This window comes from Dasypus novemcinctus, chromosome 29, assembly GCF_030445035.2.
Source record: "Dasypus novemcinctus isolate mDasNov1 chromosome 29, mDasNov1.1.hap2, whole genome shotgun sequence".
NCBI classification, from domain to species: Eukaryota; Metazoa; Chordata; class Mammalia; order Cingulata; family Dasypodidae; genus Dasypus; species Dasypus novemcinctus.
The window spans coordinates 13,381,727-13,404,013 of NC_080701.1; the positions used below are offsets into that span (position 1 = coordinate 13,381,727).

General features: G+C 39.2%; 1 protein-coding gene across 1 annotated transcript in view; it reads right to left on the reverse strand.

Annotated features, from left to right (window-relative positions):
* TEX15 (testis expressed 15, meiosis and synapsis associated) overlaps window positions 1-22,287 on the reverse strand; it is an 89,585-nt gene that overhangs the window by 59,067 nt on the left and 8,231 nt on the right. The window contains exon 2 of the mRNA XM_058290100.2: window positions 21,688-21,763. The gene's annotated coding sequence lies outside the window, so the exon portion shown is untranslated. The remainder of the gene's footprint in view (window positions 1-21,687; window positions 21,764-22,287) is intronic.

Consider the following 22,287-nt stretch of genomic DNA (forward strand, 5'->3'; position numbering starts at 1 on the left):
ATTACTTGGCCAAGGTTGCTGCTGGTATTGACAAAAAAGGGATTGTTGGGAGTGGATGTAGCTCAGTGGTTGAGTGCCTGCCTCCCACATACAAAGTCCCAGGTAAAATCACCGGGATCTCCTTAAAAAAAAAAAAAAAAAAGACTGTTGATCAATCATAACAACCATACCCAGAAGCATATGAAATCAGCAAAAAAGGAAATGCAACTAACAAATCAACACATCCTATCAGACTGGGTCTGGCCTTTAAATTTTCTTTGTTCTATTACGAGATTCTGAACTCTCTGGAGAAAGCCTGCTCTCTTGCAAAGACAGCTTTTGATGAAGCCATTGCTGAACGTGACACATTAGGTGAAGGGTCATACAAGGACAGCAGGCTAATAATGCAATTACCAAGAGACAACTTGATATTGTGGACATCAGATAACCAAGGAGATGAAGCTGAAGCAGGAGAAGGAGGGGAAAATTAACTGGCCTTCCAACTTTTGTCTGCCTCATTGTAAAATTTACACAGTAGACCATTTGTCATCCATGCTGTCCCACAAATAGTTTTTTTGTTTACGATTTATCACAGGTTTATGATACTTCTACTGGAATTTCTGTATATCCCATGTTTTTTAGGACACACCAGGGATGCTCCTGGGACCTCATACATGGGAAAAAAGCATTCAATCACTGAGCTAAACCCACTCCCTCCTATGGGGTTTTTATGTTTACTATTAGAGGAGGAGAGACAGTTAACATTCAGAGGGTTAACTGTTTTCATCTTGAGGAGGCCAAAATGGGATGTGGAATTTTTATACAAGTTATAAATGTATGGCTTAGTACTTTGGGTACATTGTGGCTTCACAGGGCCAGTGTTAAAACTGCTTCCATGTCTAAGCAAAGAAAACTGCCTCCATATTGGTTTGTCCTGGTGGAGGTTTTATTAGTCAGCCAAAGGAGTGCTGATGCAAAACACCAGAAAATGGTTAGTTTTTATAAAGGGTATTTATTTGGGGTAGGAGCTTACAGATACCAGGTCATAAAGCATAAGTTACTTCCCTCACCAAAGTCTATTTAGAGCAAGATGGCTGCCGACGTCTGCGAGGGTTCAGGCTTCCTGGGTTCCTACGTTCCTGGGGCTTGCTTTTCTCTGGGTTCAAGGTTCCTCTCTTCCTGGGGCTGGCTTCTCTTTCCTCTGTGTACTGACTTCCTAGGGCTCCAGTTTAAGTCATCAGCATCAAACTCCAAAAATGAAAACTCCAACATTAAAAGCCCTCAACTCTGTTCTTCGCCATCCCTTTTATCTGTGAGTTCCCACCCGCCAAGGGGTGAGGACGCAATGCTTTAGTCATAACTCAATCATGCCCAGGTGTAGATCAGATTACAAGCATAAACCAATATTTCTTTTTGGAAATCATCAATTATATCAAACTGCTACAGAGGGTAAAAGGGTTCCAGTCATAAGCATAGTTACTGCGGGTACTTTAAGATTTGAAGCATTTTCAAGGCTGTGGTAGAAATAGGAATCCCCATGGATATTAGATGTTGAGCCACATATATCTATGGAATACACAATCTCAATGTGCACCCCTTTGACTACCACTGCAGAAGTGTTCCTTTTAGACAAAGCTGTAACCCAATTTACTCTGGAGAAGGGCCGAAAGAGTTCACATTTCATTATTTCTAAAGTTTGGTTTTTTTTTTAAAGATTTATTTATTTAATTCCCCCCCCTCCCCCGGTTGTCTGTTCTCTGTGTCTATTTGCTGCGTCTTGTTTCTTTGTCCGCTTCTGTTGTCGTCAGCGGCACGGGAAGTGTGGGCGACGCCATTCCTGGGCAGGCTGCACTTTCTTTCGCGCTGGGCAGCTCTCCTTATGGGGTGCACTCCTTGCGCGTGGGGCTCCCTTACGTGAGGGACACCACTGCGAGGTGCGGCACTCCTTGCGCGCATCAGCACTGCGCATGGCCAGCTCCACACGGGTCAAGGAGGCCTGGGGTTTGAACCGTGGACCTCCCATGTGGTAGACGGATGTCCTAACCACTGGGCCAAGTCCATTTCCCTATTTGTAAAGTTATCTGCTGTTTGCTTTCATTATTCTTGCTACACTCATTTTATTTTCATTTCCATTTTTTAGGCAATCTACAAACAAATGTACAAGTAATGATGCTAAATGCCCCTACATCACATCTCTTCTTCCCACTTCCCACTCCCCACCCTCAATGGCTACCATGGCCACTTTATCCACATCAATGCTACATTTACTTCCATTACTAATCACAATAGCTCCAGAATAGAATATCAGTAAGTCTACTCTAATCCATACTCTATTCCTCCATTCTGTGGGTCCTAGGATGGTTATGTTCACTCCACCTCTATATCAAGAGGGTGCTTAGATTCCATTTGGATGATGGATGCAATTCTCCTGCTTGCAGTTGTAGGCACTCTTGGCTCCCTGGTGTGGTGGCTGACCTTCTTCACCTCCCTGTTAGCTGTTTGGGGTAAGTCCAATAAACCAGGGGGTAGGAGTTACAAGTCTGTTGAGGCTCAGGGCCTGGCTATCACATGGACAGTCCAGAGATTCAGGTCCCAAGTACACACTACACCCCAGTGACAACCCAGGTCCAGTAAAAGTAACAGGAGAGGCTTGTAAACAAAGATGGCATCTTGAAGTTGTCCTGGGTGGTACTGCAGGGACAGTTACTGGACATTATATGTCCTCCCATGGCCCATTGGGTGGACTGCGGGAGAGTGTAAACTATAATGTGGACCAATGACCATGTGGTGCAGCAGTGCTGAAAGATGTATTCACCAAGTGCAATGAATGTCCCATGATGATGGAGTAGGTTGTTATGGGAGGAGTGGGGTGAGGGGGGTGGGGAGGTATATGGGGATCTCATATTTTTTGAATGTAACATTAAAAAAAAAAAAGCCAAAATGAGTTGCTTATATCTATTATTTTTTTTTTTTGTAATTCTCTCCCCTTCTCTCCCCCTCTCCACCCCAGTTGTCTGTTCTCTGTGTCCATTTGCTACGTGTTCTTCTTTGTCCACTTCTGTTGTCAGCAGCATGGGAATCTGTGTTTCTTTTTGTTGCGTCATCTTGTGTTAGCTATGTGTGTATGTGGCGCCATTCCTGGGCAGGCTGCACTTTCTTTCGCGCTGGGCGGCTCTCCTTACGGGGCGCACTCCTTGCGCATGGGGCTCCCCTACGCGGGGACACACCTGAGTGGCATGGCACTCCTTGCACACATCAGCACTACACATGGGCCAGCTCCACATGGCTCAAGGAGGCCTGGGGTTTGAACCGCAGACCTCCTATGTGGTAGACAGACAACCTATCCACTGGGCCAAGTCCACTTCCCCCTGCATTATTTCATGTGTATCAAGCACAGCACTAAAACAACAAAAATCCATGTACTTAAATTAAAAAAATTTTTTTTTTGCTTTTGTGACTTTTTTTGATACTTGCCTAATATGCATGCTATAAAAAGCTAACAGGGGGAAACGGACTTTGGCCCAGTGGTTAGGGCGTCCGTCTACCACATGGGAGGTCCGCGGTTCAAGCCCCGGGCCTCCTTGACCCGCGTGGAGCTGGCCCATGCGCAGTGCTTATGCGCGCAAGGAGTGCCGTGCCACACAGGGGTTTCCCCCGCATAGGGGAGCCCCACGCGCCAGGAGTGCACCCATGAGGAGAGCCGCCCAGCGCCAAGGAGGGAGCAGACTGCCGAGGAATGGCGCCGCCCACACTTCCCGTGCCGCTGACGACAACAGAAGCGGACAAAGAAACAAGACGCAGCAAAAAGACACAGAAAACAGACAACCGGGAAAGGGGAGGGGAATTAAATAAATAAAAATAAATCTTTAAAAAAAAAAAAAAGTTAACAGGGAAATAACTTGATGATGGCTAGCTTTGTTTAATGTCTTATGAAATTTTCATGAACAATCCAAACATAATTGTTAAGAACACATATATTAAGTTAATGGAAGTTGATTAGAAGTTTTATGAATAGACTTTTCAACTTTCTCTACAGCTTTTCATGTGAATTCATTTTTTGGTTCTGAAACTTCTCGAAAAGATACTGAATATTCTTCTGTATTCCTTACTTCCTTTTGGCAGTTAATTGACTTTTACCAAGTTTAAATACAAAGTGTATCATAATGAAAAAATACTCCTCATTCCCAAATACTGCTTCCAACTATGTCCCATTGTCCTTTCCTATCCTCCTCCTCCCCACTCCCCCACAATGTTTCTATTGGGAAGGGTTGTCATTTGGATAGAAGTAATGTGTCCCATTTAAATTTTTGGTATATGGCATTTTCTAACTTAGGAAGCCACAAGCCACAGTGTTCTTGGCCCATCATGATGTTGGGTAGCATTAACTAAGTTTTGTGCTTCCACTTTTGGTTTTTAAGAATTTCTTTTTTTTTAAAGATTTTTAATTTATTTCTCTCCCCTTTCCCCTCCCCCAAGTTGTCTGCTCCCTGTGTCCATTCACTGTGTTCTTCTGTGTCCACTTGTATTCTTGTCAGCGGCACTGGGAATCTGTGTTTCTTTCTGTTGCGTCATCTTGCTGTGTTAGCTCTCCATGTGTGTGGCCCCACTCCTGGGCAGGTTGCACTTTTGTTGCACAGGGCGGCTTTCCTTGCAGGGTGCACTCCTTGTGTGTGGGGCTCCCCTACGCAGGGGACACCCTGTATGGCAGGGCACTTCTTATGCCCATCAGCACTGTACGTGGGCCAGCTTCACCACATGGGTCAGGAGGCCCTGGGTTTGAACCTTGGACCTCCCATGTGGTAGGTGGATGCTCTATCCATTGAGCCAAATCCGCTTCCCAAGGATTTTTTGATACTTTTGTAGCCTGCCTTCAATTTTGATCCTTTATTCTATTTGTCAGGTACACAGGATTACCTTCTTCTTTCTACCTTCTTCTGTCTCACCACCAACAATTCCTACTTGGTGGCCATGTACTTTGGTAAAGGCTTCATGATCTCCCTGGCTCCACTCAATGTCTAAGATACTACCCTACTTCCTTTGTTTGCATTCCACAAATTATTTCCTTCATCCTATTTATTGCAGCAAATCTCTCCTTAGTTGACAAGCCTGTGTTTACATCCCTTTAAGCCTTATCTATCTTGAATGATCTGTTCACCCTACAGACTGTTTCCTCAGTACCTTGCTGAAGACACCAAACAAAAATACCATTTTAAAAGACGTGGTTGTTTTTTTCCTTTAGAATATAAGCTCCTCAAGAGGAGGGACATCGTTTTCTATATAATCTATTGTGTCTAGTACACTGTAAATGCTCAATAAATATTGAGGGGAGGCAGTGAGTCTTAATGACAAGGGTGAGAAATGAAATTCCAAATAACTGTTTTGTTGATATTCTATTATAACCTCAGATAAATGAGGAAATACTGGCCATTTTGGAAATTTGCCCCAAATATTACATTCAAATAAATGCACAATGGAGGCCTTGAGATCTTTCTTCCAAAGAAAGAAAAAATACCTAATTTTTTTTTAAAAAGATGAAGGATATGAAAAAGAAAGTCCTTGACAAAAAAAGCTGTGACTCTTGATAAACAAGGTAACTATTAGAATAAAATAAAAACCATTAAGATAAGAAATACATGTAAACACCAAGGAAAAGAAACAGATTACCTATTAAAATTTTTAAAAATTAAAATAAAACACTGTTTTAGCAATAAATGTAAAAAGGGTGGGTTCACAATGAGAAGTAAATGCCTATCAAGTTAGAGGATAGGTAGAATCCCAATTACATTCTACACATAACAATAGATTTAAAAGATAAAGGTTGAATGTAACAGGATGTACATCAATTGTCACAGTATGGAAAACCCATAAAATAACAAACTCATAAATTCAACCAAATTAAAATTAAGGACCTCTATTAATCAAAAGACATAATAAAGACGATGAAAAGGGGAAGCAAAAACTGAGAAAAGACATCCACAACATGTGTAACTTATAAAAGATTATCCAAAATTTTTAAAAACCAAATTCGTACCAATAAGCAAAGGACAAACCACCTCCATAAAAGACAGGAAAAGATGTTTCACTGAAGAATTAAGAACAAAATTACCTTAAAAGGTAAGGGGGTAGACTTTCTGTTCTAACCATGATGGTTTAACTGGTAATATAATTTATTATCCTGCCAGAAACAAATAGAAAATGAAATATATAAAGCAATTGCTTTCAGGCATTGCACTAGAGACAGCACAAAGGACTGTAATCCTTGAGAGAACAGAAGTACTAGAAACTGGCTCCATATTCCATACCTCTGCTTGGCAGGAGGAAGGAGCTCAAACAGAAAGACCATCTCACTGGGCAAAGGAAATGAAGACTGTAGATCAGGCTGTTAAGGCAGCTGGAATTTGCAGGGAATGACACCAGAAAGGAAAAAGAACCATAGTGAAAGAACACTAGAAACTGGTGAGGGGTTTCCTCTTGGGTCCTTGGCCAAATCTTAAACGGAGTGTGCATAGGACAAAATTCCATAAGGCTAAACAGAAGATGGCTGCTGGGGAACTGACAAAGAGGCATTCTGAGGGTCATCATACATTCCACATGGGTGGAATCCCAACCAAGCCAGAGTAAAATAAAGCTAATGAACATCACAAGCATTTAGTTCAGACTCCTGAAGAATATGCCTCAGGACCATGGTCTAAGAATAAGGACTATACTTCAAGACAATAGGTAAAACCAGAATTGACCTGCCCTAACAAATCGTAAAATGACTTTCAACAAGATCAAGGAATTCTGTTAGTGACTTAGATGTATGTCAGAACAAAATGCAATACTCTTTAGAAGAGGATAACATAATGCAGAATCTCAACTACATACTATGCACAATGTTCAAAATACAACAAAAATTAGTAGACAGCATGAAAATATGACCCAACTTCAACAAGTACAAAAAACTTAAGAATACCAGACACACAGATAACAAAGATATTGGAATATCAAGAAAAAGACTTTAAATTACTATTAAGATTATGTTAAAGATTTTTTTACCAGAGCATAAACGATATGGGGGAAGGGAAATACCTAACTCCAGTCCTCTCTATCCCTCCTTTCTCATGCAAAGAGGTGGGGAGAAGCTGAGGTGCACTTGGGAAAATCACAGGCCTTGTGAAGCACTTGCAAAGGGGCACAGACTCACTAAAACACTGAGATTTAAAATTAGGATTATAGAATGCTTCTCCTCCTTACATACAATTCCACCACATCAATCAGGCTCCTGAATAATAATAGGGGATTACAGCTGAAAAAACTACAAGACTCTGACCCTACCTAAGAAAGAGTCTCTAGTGAAACACAAAGACAAGGTGACACAAAAACAAGGGCACTAGAGGAAATATTAGATTCTGATTTATCTATAGTTATAGAAAACAGTAATTATAGCCTAACTTCTAGTCAGACAGACATAAAACCTCACACTTAAGGCCTATTTATCTCAGTTCCTTTTACTTGATAGAGTAACAGAGATGCAAAATTCCTCAACAAAAATTAGCAAATCAAATTCAGCAATGTATAAAAAAATGATACACCAAAACTGCACAACTTCTAGATACACAGAAGAAAAACCAGGTGACTCTGACCTTGTTTATTATGACTTTTTATATACAACACCAAAAGCATCGTCTATGGAAGTAAAAAGTCATGTTTGATTTCATTAAAATTAATAAACCTCTGCTTAGTGAAGACAAGTTAGGAGAATGAAAAGACAAGCCACAGACTGGTAGAAAATATTTTAAAGACACTTACCAGATAAAAAATTTAGTATCCAAAATATACAGAGTAGAACTCTTAATACTCAACTAAAAGAAAACAGCCCAACTACTACATGATCAAAAGATCTGAATATACACCTCATCAAATACAGATAGAAAATGGGCATATGAACAGATGCTCAAAAAATCATGTGTTGGGAAGTGGACTTGGCCCAGTGGTTAGGGCATCCGTCTACCACATGGGAGATCCGCAGTTCAAACCCTGGGCCTCCTTGACCCGTGAGGAGCTGGCCCATGCGCAGTGCTGATGCGCGAAAAGAGTGCCGTGCCATGCAGGGGTGTCCCCCACGTAGGAGAGCCCCATGCACAAGGAGTGCACCCTGTGAGGAGAGCTGCCCAGTGTGAAAGAAAGTGCAGCCTGCCCAAGAATGGCGCCACACACACGGAGAGCTGACACAGCAAGATGATGCAACAAAAAGAGACACAGATTCCTGTGCCACTGACAACAACAGAAGCGGACAAAAGAACATGCAGCGAATGAAAACAGAGAACAGACAACTGGGGCAGGGGTGGGGGGGAAGGGGAGAGAAATAAAAAAATAAATAAATCTTTAAAAAAAAATCATGTGTCATGAGATAAACAATGAGATAAAACTACATGTGGATTAGAATGACTAAAATTCAAAACACTGACAACACTAAATGCTGGTGAGAATATGGAGCAATAGGAACTACCATTCATAGTTGGTGGGAATTAAAAAACAGCCACTTTGGAAGACAGTTTGGCAGTTTCTTAAAACGCTAAAGAATCTTACTATATGATCCAGCAGCAATTACACTCATAATTATTTACCCAAATGAGTAGAAACTCATGTCCATACAAAAACCTGCACATTGTTTGTAGGAATTCATAACTGACAAAACTTGGAAGCAAGCAAGATGTCCTTCAATAGGTGAAAGGATAAACAAACCATGGTATACCCATACAATGGAATATTATTCACAAATAAAGAGAAATGAACTATCAAATTAGTTATGAAAATATAAGGAGGGACCTTAAATGCATATTGCCAAGTGAAAGAAGTCAGTCTGGAAAGGGTATGTATTATAGGATTTCAACTATTTGCCTTTTTAACTATACAGAAAAGGCAAAATGACAGTGAAGGTAAAACAATTACTGGTTGCCATGGGTTCAGAGGAGGAAGAGAGTGATGAATAGGTAGAGCACAGGGAAATTTTAGGCAGTGAAACTATGCAGTATATGCTACTGTGATGGTAAGTACATAACATCAAGCAATTTGTCAAAACCTATAGAACCATATAACAAAATGAGTGAATAAACTCTAGGGTAAACTAGGGACTTCAGTTGATAATAATGCATCAGTATACATCAATTGTAATAAATGTATCATACTAATGCTAAACATTAATAGGAATATATGTACTTTTCCTCAATGTTTCTATAAATCTAACACTGCTCTAAAAATAAAGTTTAATTTAAAAATTAAAAAAGCAAAAAACAAAAGAAGTGTTCAATATCCCATTTTAATAAATGAGAAAATAAGATCAAGCTAACCAAAAGCTAACACAAGGAAGGAAAAGATTAGAATGAAAATAATGAGCCAGAAAACAGAAAACACATAAAACTAATGGTACCGAAAGTTGGTTCTTTGTAAAATCAATAAATTGACAAACTTAGCTAGACTGAAAAAAAAAAAAGTTAGACTTGAATGACTAAAATCAGGAATGAAAGAAGGGACAGTTACCAACCTTACAAAACTAAGGATTGTAAGGACATACTATGAACAAATATATGCCAACAAATTAAATACCCTAGATGAAATGGATGAATTCCTAGAAGCTAACTACTGAAAATACCTTTAAAAGAAATAGAAAATCTGAATAGACCTGTAACAAGAGAAGGATTCAATAAAAACAAAACAACTACCCACAAACAGAAGTCCAAGCAAAGAAGGCTTTACTAGTAAACTGTATCAAATATTTAAAGAAGAATTAACCCCAGTAATTCACAAACCCTTACAAGAAAAAAAAAAAGGAGGGAACACTTCCCAACTTTTTATGAGGCCAGTATTACCCTGCAACCAAAACCTACAATATCACAAGCAAAGATAAACTACAGACCAATATCCCATATAAATTCAGATGGAAAAATCTTCATTAAAATACTAGGAAACCAAATTCAGCAACATATAAGAAGGATCATGACCAAGTAGAATTTATCCCAGGAATGCAGGATAGGTTCAACAAGTTAAAATTAATATACCATATATTAAAAGAATAAAGGACAAAAAAACACTTGGTATTCATACTGAAATTAAAATGAAAACATAAACTACATTCACAGATGATACCATGTATATTAAAAATTCTAAAGAACCCACAAAAATTTAGAAGAAATAAAAGCTCAAAGTTGCAAGATACAAGATCACTACACAAAAATCTACTGTGTTTTTATACACTAGCAATGAAGAACTGAAAATGAAATTAAGTAAACAATTCCATTTACAACAGCATTAAAAGAGTAAAATACATAGGAATACACTTAACAATAGAAGTGTGCAGGGAAACGGACTTGGCCCAGTGGTTAGGGCGTCCGTCTACCACATGGGAGGTCGCGGTTCAAACCCCGGGCCCCGGGCCTCCTTGACCCGTGTGGAGCTGGCCCATGCGCAGTGCTGATGCGCGCAAGGAGTGCCATGCCACGCAGGGGTGTGCCTGCGTAGGGGAGCCCCACGCGCAAGGAGTGCGCCCCATAAGGAGAGCCGCCCAGCGTGAAAGAAAGTGCAGCCTGCCCAGGAATGGTGCCGCCCACACTTCCAGTGCCACTGACGACAGAGAAGCAGACAAAGAAACAAGACGCAGCAAATAGACACAGAGAACAGACAACCGGGGGGGGGGGGGGGGGGATTAAAAATAAATAAATCTTTAAAAAAAAAAAAGTGTGCAGTACTTGAACACTTTTTTAAAAATTTCTGTTTTGTTTTTTACTTTAAACACAATATAGTTGAAAAATATTAAAGGGAACCTAAAAAATGGAAAGATATCTCATGTTCTTTGAGGGAAAGACTTAATATTAAAATAGCAATACTCTCCAAACTATCTAGAAAGTCGATGAAATCCCTACCAAAATCTACTGGGGTGAATACATGACATTATGTATATTTCAAAATAGAACTTTACAGTACAAAAATGAACATAATGTATACAAATTTTTAAAAATCATCAGAAGGCCACAGGTTTCCAGGAAGAAATGCAGAGTATAACAAGAGAATCTAACTGTATTGCAAATGTATGAAAAACCTCACTACTTCACTAAAGGGGGTAAAGGAAAAGGTGCTCATTTAAGTAACTTTGGAAATGAGTGGTGTCTGTAAGACAAAGGCAAAAGGAATTGCAATAAGCTTTGCACTCTAGTTGATAAAGTTGCTTCTCACAACGGTATGTGTGGGTTAACAATTCTGACACTGCTATACATGAATACTGGAATTGAAAAATTAGTTAGATAGATGGTGGATGGTGGAAGCCAGATTTCTTACTGTCAAAGTGGGAATTTACAGATCGGCAAGGGAGGAGGCTAGAATGATCCATGTGGTAATGAATTAGAGTTGGAGACATCAGTAAGTTTACCTTAAAATAGATATATTTGGTTACGAATAGAAATACTTAGATATACAGATATATATACACACACACACGGGTGAATATACACACATATACTTCTTTTCTCTGTAAGCTGAGAGGGCCTATAAGCAATGATACCAATAATATTTGAATTGTACACTTAAAAGATGCATTTGTGCTATGTAAATTAAAACCCAATACAGTTTTTAAAAACTCATGTTAGATCTATAAATTCAGAATGTTATGAAAAAAGAATAAGCAGTAGTATAAGATGTAATGAAAAATAATAAGCAGAGTGTATTAGTTTCCTATTGCTGTTTTAACAAATTACCACAAACTTAGTGGCTTAAACATTTGTTTTCTTACATTTTAGGAGAACAGAAGTTTGAAATAATTTTCATTGTTACCATCTTCTGGAAGCTTTCAAGGGATGTATTAGTTAGACAAAGGGGCGCAAGAGTGGGGTGGTGCTTTTGCAATTACCAAAATGCTAGAACAACTTTATATATGGGTAAGGGTTATTTTTGGGGGGAATTGTGAGACGCTTGATAGAAGAGACCTAGATTGCTTTGAAGAGACTGTTGGTAGGAATATGGATGCTAAAGAGACCTTTGATGAGGCCTTAGAAGCAAATGATGAAACTATTATTGGAAACTGGAGGAAAGCTGAGCCGTGTTTTAAAAGTTTCAAGGAACTTAAGCAAGATTGACTCCAGATGTTGTATGGTCGGCAGAATTTGAAAACTACAAGCTTGGACATTTAACCAAGGAGATTTCCAAACTAAATGTGGGAAATGGAGCCTGGCTTCTTCTTGCAGTTTATAGCAAAATGTGAGAGGAAAGAGATAAGCTGATAACTAAATTGTACAGTAAAAAGAAAACAGAAACTGATTCTGGAAATTCCAAGCCTCTGGAAATCAAGCCCCCAGATAATAGTGCTCAATTTGAAGAATAAAATAAACTTGGAACTTATAAGTCAGAATTGAAAATGCAGTTATCTAGGAAAGACTTGTCAAAAGTCTTACTGTCTGATGGCTTAGATCCCCTCTTCCTGCATGCTAAACCAACAAGCCTTTTGAGAAAGCTTGTAGCCTAAACTAAAATGGACATGGAAGAAAGAGATAGAAGGGAAAACAGCTCTAAGAGGAAAACTAAGGAAGCTAAAGTCTGAAATTAAGACATCTTCTTGGGCCAAGAGAAGGACTCCACCAATGTGTACAGAGAGGGTGAGTTTGCCCCAGCATTTCTAGAGGATGGATGTCCAATCTGCTGTTCAGGGAGAATTCTGATGCCCCAGGCTACAGAGAGGGTGGAGTACATTCCCAAAAGGTTGGGGAGAGTGAGGTCAACACCCCAGTGCTCTGAGAGGGGAGGGCTTATACCCCATAGGTCCGGGAAAGTGTGCCATCACCCCAATATTCTTGGAAGGTGAAGTCTGGAGTTCAGTGACCGTGCAGATGCTTGATGAGGGTGGAACCAAGAAAGTGACTGCTGGGCAAGCCTGTGGAAAGGGTGGGCCCTGATGAGGCCCCAAGGATGAGAAAAAAACATCTTAAGAATGACTCTCAGACTTTGAAATCTAATGGAGATTGTCCCACAGGTTTTCAGAACTGTAGGGGGCCCATGACTCCTGTTTCCCTCCTGAATTCTCCTTATGATAATGCAAATGTTTATCCTTTGTCTGTCCCTTTGTATACTGGAAGCAGATAAATTATTTTGTAAATTTCACAGTCTACAGAGGGGAATTTGCCCCAAGACAAACTGTGTTTCTTTAAACTTACTGTGATGTGTTTTTTGCACTTAGCACTGTTACTGATTTAAGGTATTTTGGAATATTGTAAAGTCTTTTTGGAATCCAGAGGGTGGAGTGTGGCAGTTTGATATTATTTATGAATTCCAAAGAGAGATATTGATTATGTTTGTAAATTGGTCTGTTCCTCTGGGCATGACACCCTTTCACTGATTAAAATTCAAAGGCTTTACATTTACTCAATTAAGTTAAGATTAGGGCTTTGATTCAACCACATCATTAGGGTGTGCAGAGTTGAGTCCCTGCCCCCTTGGTGGGCTATAAGAACAGATGCCCAATCAAGAACACAGAAGTAGATATACAGAGAAGATACACAGAGGAAGACAGACAGCTCCACAGACACAGAAGAAGACTTTGATCCTGTGGCCCCAGGGAGAGAGGGGCCAGTTGACCTTGTGAAAAGAACAGAGCAACTAAGCCCAAAAAAAACACACCCCAGGAAGAGTCAAGCCCTATGCCAACCTACAGCTGAGATTGGAAGAAACTGAACCCACGGAGCCTTAAGAGGGAAGAGGAAAGTCAAACCCTTGCAGATTTCCCTGCCATCTTGCTTCAACATGTGGTAACAGAGTTCGGCAAGGAAGTAATCTTAAGCTGGACTTTTTAGGGCCTTGTAACTGTAAGCTTTTATCCCAAATAAATACCCTTTATAAAAGCCAACAGATTTCCAGTACTTTGTATCAGCACCCCTTTGGCTGACTAATACAGGGGAGAATCTATTTCCTTGCCTTTTTCAGCTTCCAGGGGCTGTCTGTTATATTCCTTGGCTTGTGGCCCCTTCCTCCATCTTCAATGTACATCACTCCAATCCCTGCTTCCATCATTGATACATGGTCTTCTCTCTACTCTAGTCAACTCTGTCTCCCACTTGTAACGACACTTATAATTATACTTAGGGTTCACTCAAGATAGTCCAGGATAATCTATTTTAGGATCTTTAACTTAGTTACATCTGCAAACATCCTATTTCCATATGAAGTAACAATTAGAGGTTCTAGGGATTAGGACCGAAATATCTTTAAGGGCCATTCTACCTATTAAAAAGAAATAAGCAAAGGTGAGGTGGAAGTCCACATGGGGCAGTGTTGGAGCCTAAACAGGTAAAAAGAGGTCCTTGCGAGGAGGACAGTCCGGCCTGAGTGATGGAATCCAAGTATGAGGGAAAAGATACCCCTGTTGGGGAAGAGGCAGGAATGGCTACAGAAGATTGGTTATAAACAGGGAGAATGATGAAATGAGTCAGTATATTAAGGAAAATTGGATTGAGGTTTCTCACTGATGAGAGCAAGGAGATATGTGTATAGAAACAGACAAACCTAGAACCCAGAAATGGTTTGGAATTGGAGGTTATGGTGGGTTGGAGTTATATATCCCAGAAAAACATGTACATAGGACCTTCTGGTGAGGTTACTTCAGTTAAAGTGTGGTCTAACAAAATCAGGATGGGTCTTAATTCTTTATTACTAGAGATCTTACAGAGAAGGACACAGTGAGAAAGCCACAGGGAGAAGACATTGCCAAGCGCATTGCCACGTGACAGAAAAGTCAAGGAATACTAGCCAAAAGATACCAACCCTGGGAGAAAGCAAGCTTTTAGTCTCTGAAATCATGGGCCAATAAATTCCTGTTGTTAAATTAATCCGCCGAATGGTATTTGTTTTAGTTCCTAGGAAACTAAAACAGAGGTTACTGGTGTGAATTCAAGGTTTTTGACGTGCAGATATATTGAAATATATACAGATCTAAATAAGTGCATGTTAGCCTCGAAATAAATGGTAACAGTGGTGGACTGAATACAATCTGTTAATAAATCAGTAACCCACTGAAGAAAATAGGAAACCATAAGACCAAACAGATACATGTACTGATATATATGCTGATATTAATTCATAGTTTAATAAGGAACAGGATTTTACATAGTCCCAAAGTATTTTTCCATAATATACTTTTTACAAAAGGAAGAGTAACTTTATAATGGAAAACGCTAGCAGTTACCACCTTAGTCAAATAAACAACATGAAAATCATTTGTAATGTGACAAATCTAAATCATGTGCCACTTAATAGGCTGTATCACTTCTATTATATTCCTACTAAAGATACACAATTGGAATCTTATCATGAAGGAACATCACACAGATTCAGACTTGCAGAATATTCTACAAAACAATTGGCTAGAAACCTTGAAAAGTGTCACAGTCGTGAAAATTAAAGAAAATGTGAGGAACTTGCTTCAGACTGAAGAAGACTAAAGAGACTGACTAAATGCAACGCATGATTCTGAACTAGATCCTTTTTCTTTCACATAAAGTTCATATTAGGACAAACAGGGAAACCAAGGAGAGTAATGCATCCATTTTAATTTCCTGGTTTTGAGGGCTGACTTACGGTTATGTAGGAAAATGTTCTTTGTAGAAAATACAGATTACGGTATCTGAGGATGATGGATATATCATGAGGATGATGGATAATACCCAATGGATATTATATTCTCAAATGGTTCAGGAAAAATAAAACTTAATTTTTATAGTACTTTGCAACTTTTCTATTAGTTTGATATAGTTACAAATGTTGTTTTTAAAAACCTACCTCTAAAAGATAAGAAGAATAAACAAAAATTAAAAAAAAAAAACCCTACATCTAAAAATATTTTTTTCAAGGAGGTACTGGAGATTGAACTCAGGACATCATACATGTGAAGCATTCTGTCAACCTTGAGCTACATACACCCACTCCACAATTTTTTTAAAAAATAGGCACACTTTAAGGAACATCTCTATTAAATTTAAAATCAGGGATAGACAGAAGTTCCTTCCTAAAAGCTTTCAAAGATAATACCTTCTCACTTGCCAAAAAGAAAAAAGAAACTCAGGTTATATACAAAAGAAACAATTATAATAACACAATATTTATTAACAGCAATCTGTAAGCTAAATGACAACAGTAACTTTACAAATTTGAGAAAGAATTATTCTAACCTGGACTTCTACATTGAGCCAAACTATCCATAAAGCATAAGCATAGATTAAAGTCCTTTGCAAGTAGGCAAGGGCTAAACTATGTATTTATCCCCTAAGTTCCCTTTCTTTAAAAAGCCAGAAAATGTGCTTCACAAAAAAGAGGATGAACCTACAATGAGAGCATGAGGTTGAAAAGTCAGCAATCCAACACCAGTGATTAACCAAGAGAAGCCCTAGGGATCAGTGAGAGACGGATACAATTTCTAAAAAGCAATCAATTTCTAGATTGAAGTGCGAAGATGGAGGGCTCAAAAGGGAAGTCTCCACTTTAAAAAAAAAAAAAAGGGATGTATATTTTTGAGTACATAAAAAACCATTACTGACCAGCACTAGCACATTTGCAGAAAAAATGTCACATCTGTAGAAAAGCAGGCTGAAAAAAGCAATGTTAATTCTGAGGAAAATGGTTGTACATGTTCAGAGGTATGATGAAAAATATTTGGATCATATAAACACCTAGCTTTTAACAAAAAAATTTAACTATGTTGGAAAAATGAAGGAATGTAGTACTATGATGGTGGCTGGGTGGTGGAACTAAGCTCTCCTACTATGATGACAAAATCAATGGATAAAGTAAAAGCATATTATCTATAAGTTGAAGATGAAAACTCAGGAAAGTAACCACAAGAGTTAAACGTGATTATCTCTAGGAAGTGGAACTAGGGATAAAAAAGAGTGGAACAATGCACAACTGCTTTTCACTATACATATTCAATACTATGACTTTCAAAATTATATGTATTAGCTTAGTTAAAAAAATTTTTTTGAAATGGCCTATTTTAAACTTCATATTTTCATAAAAATAAGTTACAAAGCTGTGCCATATATGAGGCAACAACTTTAATATGAACAAGAATATCTAAGAACAGTAGCAGCATCTTTCAGGGAAATATATATAGTATTCACTTTGATGGAAGAATTAGATATCATCTATGAATGCTAGTATTCTAGTTAATAAATCAGTTACCCATCAGTAATATAGGAAACCATGAGACCAAACTATTATATATACTGATATATATATATACGGTGTAAACATATACGAATATTAATCAATCAATCCACAGTTTAATAAGAAACAAGTTTTAGAAGGTAGAAATTATTAAATAAAAATGTTTCCAGAATATCTCCACCTCCTTCATATCAAATTAACAGAAAACTGGAAACAAAATACCAAAAGAAGCTCAACAGTAGCTTTAAATTTTATTTAAATGTCCATTAGGACTTTCATTATTTTCCACTGATCTTGTTTACTTTGACAATAACAGATCTCAGGATCTTTTAGAAAGAACATCATTACCAAATCATTTTGGAAAAGATGAGCCATCTGTTGAGTTCTACTTCATTAGAGGGCAGCAATGTGAATCAATGACAAGGGCTTATTGACAACTACACAATGACAACTACACTGTAGTTCCAGTAGCTACCTGACTCATGACCAGAAATTATCAAGGAAGATTTTTTAAAAATCAACATAACTGGGAAGTGGATGTGGCTCAAGCAATTGGGCTCCCATCTACCATATAGGAGGTCCACGGTTTGATGCCCAGGGCCTCCTCGTGAAGGCAAGCTGGCCCATGTGGCGAGCTGGCCCATGCAGAGTGTTGCCCCGCGCAGAAGTGCTGGTCCTTGCAGAGAGCTGATGCAGCAAGATGATGCAACAAAAAGAGACACAAAGGAGAGACAATAAGAGACACAACAAACCAGGGAGCTGAGGTAGTGCAAGAGAATGATCACCTCTCTTCCACTCCGGAAGGTTCCAGGATCGGTTCCCAGAGCCGCCTAATAAGAATATAAGCAGACATAGAAGAACACACAGCAAATGGACAGAGAGAGCAGACAATAGAGGGAGGGGGGGAGAAATAAATAAATAAATAAATAAATAACCAACATAACGCCCAAGAAAAGTTTTCCTCTGTTGATACTTGTTTTACTTAGGCTTAAAAGATTATATCAGCAGAACCCATATGCTTCTTAAAATCAGTATCGTTATTAAACACCTCCCCAAAAAGACATGCTATATTAAAAAAACCTCATACATTAAAATGCATAATCTAATTCTAAATCCTTTAGAAATTTATAATAAAACTGTACTAATTTGAACTATTTGGAGAGAATAAAATATTCCCACATTGCAGTGAATGTAATAAACATATTATGGACTACTACCAAATAAATATTTTCCCAGATTTGTTTTGAAGACTCTGCTAATAGTGGAAAAGCAATTTTTTGCCCAAATGCAGAAAAGTCTAGAACTTCAGGTTATAGAGACCAGTTAGAATATGGGGGGAAAATATAATCTAAATTTTCAGGCCTAGTTACAAGTACCTAAGGATAATCTGTCCGGAAAGTTCACACTCTTATGATTTAATAATCCAACATATCACATTCTTTCCAAATTATCTTTATAAAATTAGCTGGGAAAAATTTTTGAAAGGATTTATGATAGAGTGGAAGGGGCTTTTTTGTATAAGAAATCAGCAGACATAGGTTTCCTGTCCTTGTTCTGCCACTCACTAGATGCATTATCCAGAGCTTTACTTTCCTCATTTGTGTTTCAGTAAGGCTTAAAAGTTGTAAACTGTAAAATGTTTTTCTTTCTCTTATACCCATCCCTCTTACTACAATTTTCAGGATTTATTTATTTAAAAATTTCTCAGTGGTTCCACATACAGGCATATGCAAGAAATTGTATACTGTATGCAAATTGATGCCTTAAAAGTTAAACAGCTTCATTAAGTTAAACAGTCCAGATTCCTCTCCCTGGCTTTCAAGCTACTTAACAAATATATTTGCCTAGCCCACAAAGCTTTTGTTTTTTAAATGTCAACAGTGAGTCCATTTTCCATCATCAGAATGAATTTCATTTCCTGAAGCAACCAAATATTTGAAACTATTTGATTAATATACAGGGGTGCTTGGATCAGAGAGAGTTTCAACAACGGCAGCAGAGGAATACTGGTGTGGGATGTTATTGACAGGGGACACATGGTTGGCAGGGAGTTCTATAGGGCATATATCCAGGGTACATAAAAATGTTTGGATATTTTCATAGTGGATACAATTAAAAACAACAACTGAGGGAGTGCTGAGTTCCTAGCCAGGGGAGCTCTATCACAGTCCCTAAAGGAACAGCAACAATCTCCCAAGTGCAACAGCAAAGACCAAAAAAGAATGAAGGTCCAACAATGAGCCTTTGATACTAGTGACTATGCTTGTGAGCCTGTGCGCCTGAAATAAGAACAAGGCCAAGAGTTGCAGGGTGCCTAATAGTTACCTCCTGAGAACCTCTGTGTTGCTCAAATGTGGCCAGTCTCGAAGCCAAACTCAGCATGTAAATATGTTGCCTTCCCCCCAGCATGGGACATGACTCTGGGGATGAGCCTCCCTGGCACCGAGGGATTACTACCAAGTACCAGCTGATGATGTAACTAGAAAATGATGTTGAATACAAGGGTCAACTTGGACCAGCAGAATATCTCAGTCTACATATAATACCAGGAGTTAAAAATGCTTTTTGACCTGAATCAAGGGGGAAATGGAAAGGACAAATGAGTTTATATGGCTACGAGTCTCCAAAAAAGAGCCGGGAGGTTATCAGAGGGGTCACCCTTATGCACACCTCAGCAGAGTCCCAGAGACAGATAAAGTAGATACAACCCCAGGTATTGGTTCTTCTGAGGGCTACAGAGACCCACAGGTTCTATGGTCATGGCAGATGGAGTTCAATGCCATGTCAGTAGACCCTTCTTTGGAGTTTGTGTTTCTGTGTGATGGAGCTGGACTCAGATGTGATCTTTTTTTCACAAGCCTCTCCTGTTATGTTTACCAGAACTGTAGTTGGTACTGGGGTTTAATATATACCCAGAGGATCCGAATCTCTGGACTGACCATATGATAGTCAGGCCCTGAGTCTCAACAGACTTCAGCTCCTACACTCTGGTTTATTGGACTTACCCCACGCAGCTAACGTGGAGTTGAAGAATGTCAACCACCACACCATGGAGCCTAGAGTGCCTACAGCTGAAAGCAGGAGGATTGCATTCAGTATCCACATGGAATGTAAGGCCCCTCTTGACATAGATGTGGAATGGACACAACCAAGCCAAGGTCCACAGGAAGGAGGAATACAGTAAGGATCAGAGTGGACTTACTGATATTCTATTCATGAACTATTGTGATTAGTAATCAAAGAAAGTGTAGCATTGGTGTGGAGAAAGTGGCCATTGTGGCTGCTGGGTGTGGGGAATGGGAGGAAGAGATGAGATGTGGAGGGGTTTTCGGGACTTGGAGTTGTCCTGGGTGGTGCTGCAAGGACAATTACTGGACACTGTGTGTCCTCCCATGGCCCACTGGATGGAATGTGGGAGAGTGTGGCCTATGATGTGGACCACTGACCACGAGGTGCAGCGGTGCTCAGAGATGTATTCACCAAATGCAATGAATGTCTCATGATGATGGAGGAGACTGTTGCTATGGGGGGAGGAGTGGGGTAAGGGGGGTGGGGGGTATATGGCGGCCTCATATTGTCTGAATGTAATAAAAATAAATTAATTAATTATAAAATATATATATATGGGGGTGCTAACACTCTTGAGGAAAAATGCCAAAATAAAAAAAATCTGCCAAAAAAGTAAATAATTCTTTTATCTTGCTTATACACTGGTTCAGAAAGCAATTCCAAACTTGAATACCATGAATATTCCAACAATATTTGCACACTGGCCTGACTTCCCTATGACTTACTAAGGTTGAATACTTACGGCTAAATTAAGGTCAATTATATATGGGCCAATGTTCTCCACTAGAATATAATTTACTCATTTTTAAAAATCTTAAGCACCTAGCATAGTTCATTATAAAATAAGTATCCAATAAAATATTTACTGCAAAGGATGAACATCTACATACTTTAAACATATTCCAGTTACTCCATGGTGATAAAATAGACACCTTTTCCATGTATCTTTTTATGGACTATCTATGAATCAGGAGTAAAGTAGGGAAACGGACTTGGCCCAGTGGTTAGGGCATCCGTCTACCACATGGGAGGTCCGCGGTTCAAACCCCAGGCCTCCTTGACCCGTGTGCAGCTGGCCCACGAGCAGTGCTGATGCGCGCAAGGAGTGCCGTGCCACGCATGAGTGCCCTGCCATGCAGGGGTGTCCCCCGCGTAGGGGAGCCCCACGCGCAAGGAGTGCGCCCCATAAGGAGAGCCGCCCAGCGCGAAAGAAAGTGCAGCCTGCCCAGGAATGGCGCCGCCCACACTTCCCGTGCCGCTGACGACAACAGAGGCGGACAAAGAAACAAGACGCAGCAAATAGACACAGAGAACAGACAACCGGGGCGGGGGTTAAATAAATAAACCTTAAAAAAAAAAAAAAAAAGTAGAAGGGTCTACCCAAAGTGGGTTGAAAAAAAAAATCAATCCAGTATTATAAATAATAGCAGTAATAAAGTAGCCATTAGTTTAAATACTTACCACTCTTCAATGGAATCTACCATCATACAGTTATGATCAGGATTCAGTTCATGCATGAAAAATGACAAAGAATGACCTAAAAAAAAGAAAAGAAATGCAGAAATATGTAGAGAATATGGTCAGAGGCTCCCTTCATAATTCTTTAGTTTTCTCCATTCATTAATTTTTCTCCTGATTTCTGCCTCCCTTTTACTTCTGTTTCATTCTAGGAACTGGAGGTCTATTTTCTGAACTTTCAATACTCCTCTCTCATACCCTTTCATTCTTTCCTCTTTTCTCATTCTTCTTTTCTCATTAAGCCATTCTCTTTCTCTTCCCTTCAGTAACATTCTCATCCATTATTCAGTCTCACAGCTCACCACTCTTATGCAGCCTTCCAGTAGAGAAAATGACATTGCGACACAGCAGGATGAACTTACTTTTGGGTTTTTACATATAGGTAAAAAACACTAAACATTAAGACAGCTACTCTTATACTGGAATTTTAGTTAATTATAAAAAACAGTTGTGATACATGCTCTAGACTGTGAAAAGTACTTTATGTTCAGTATCTCACAAAATCTTCACAGCTTATAGTATTATTCCCATTTTTCAGATGAG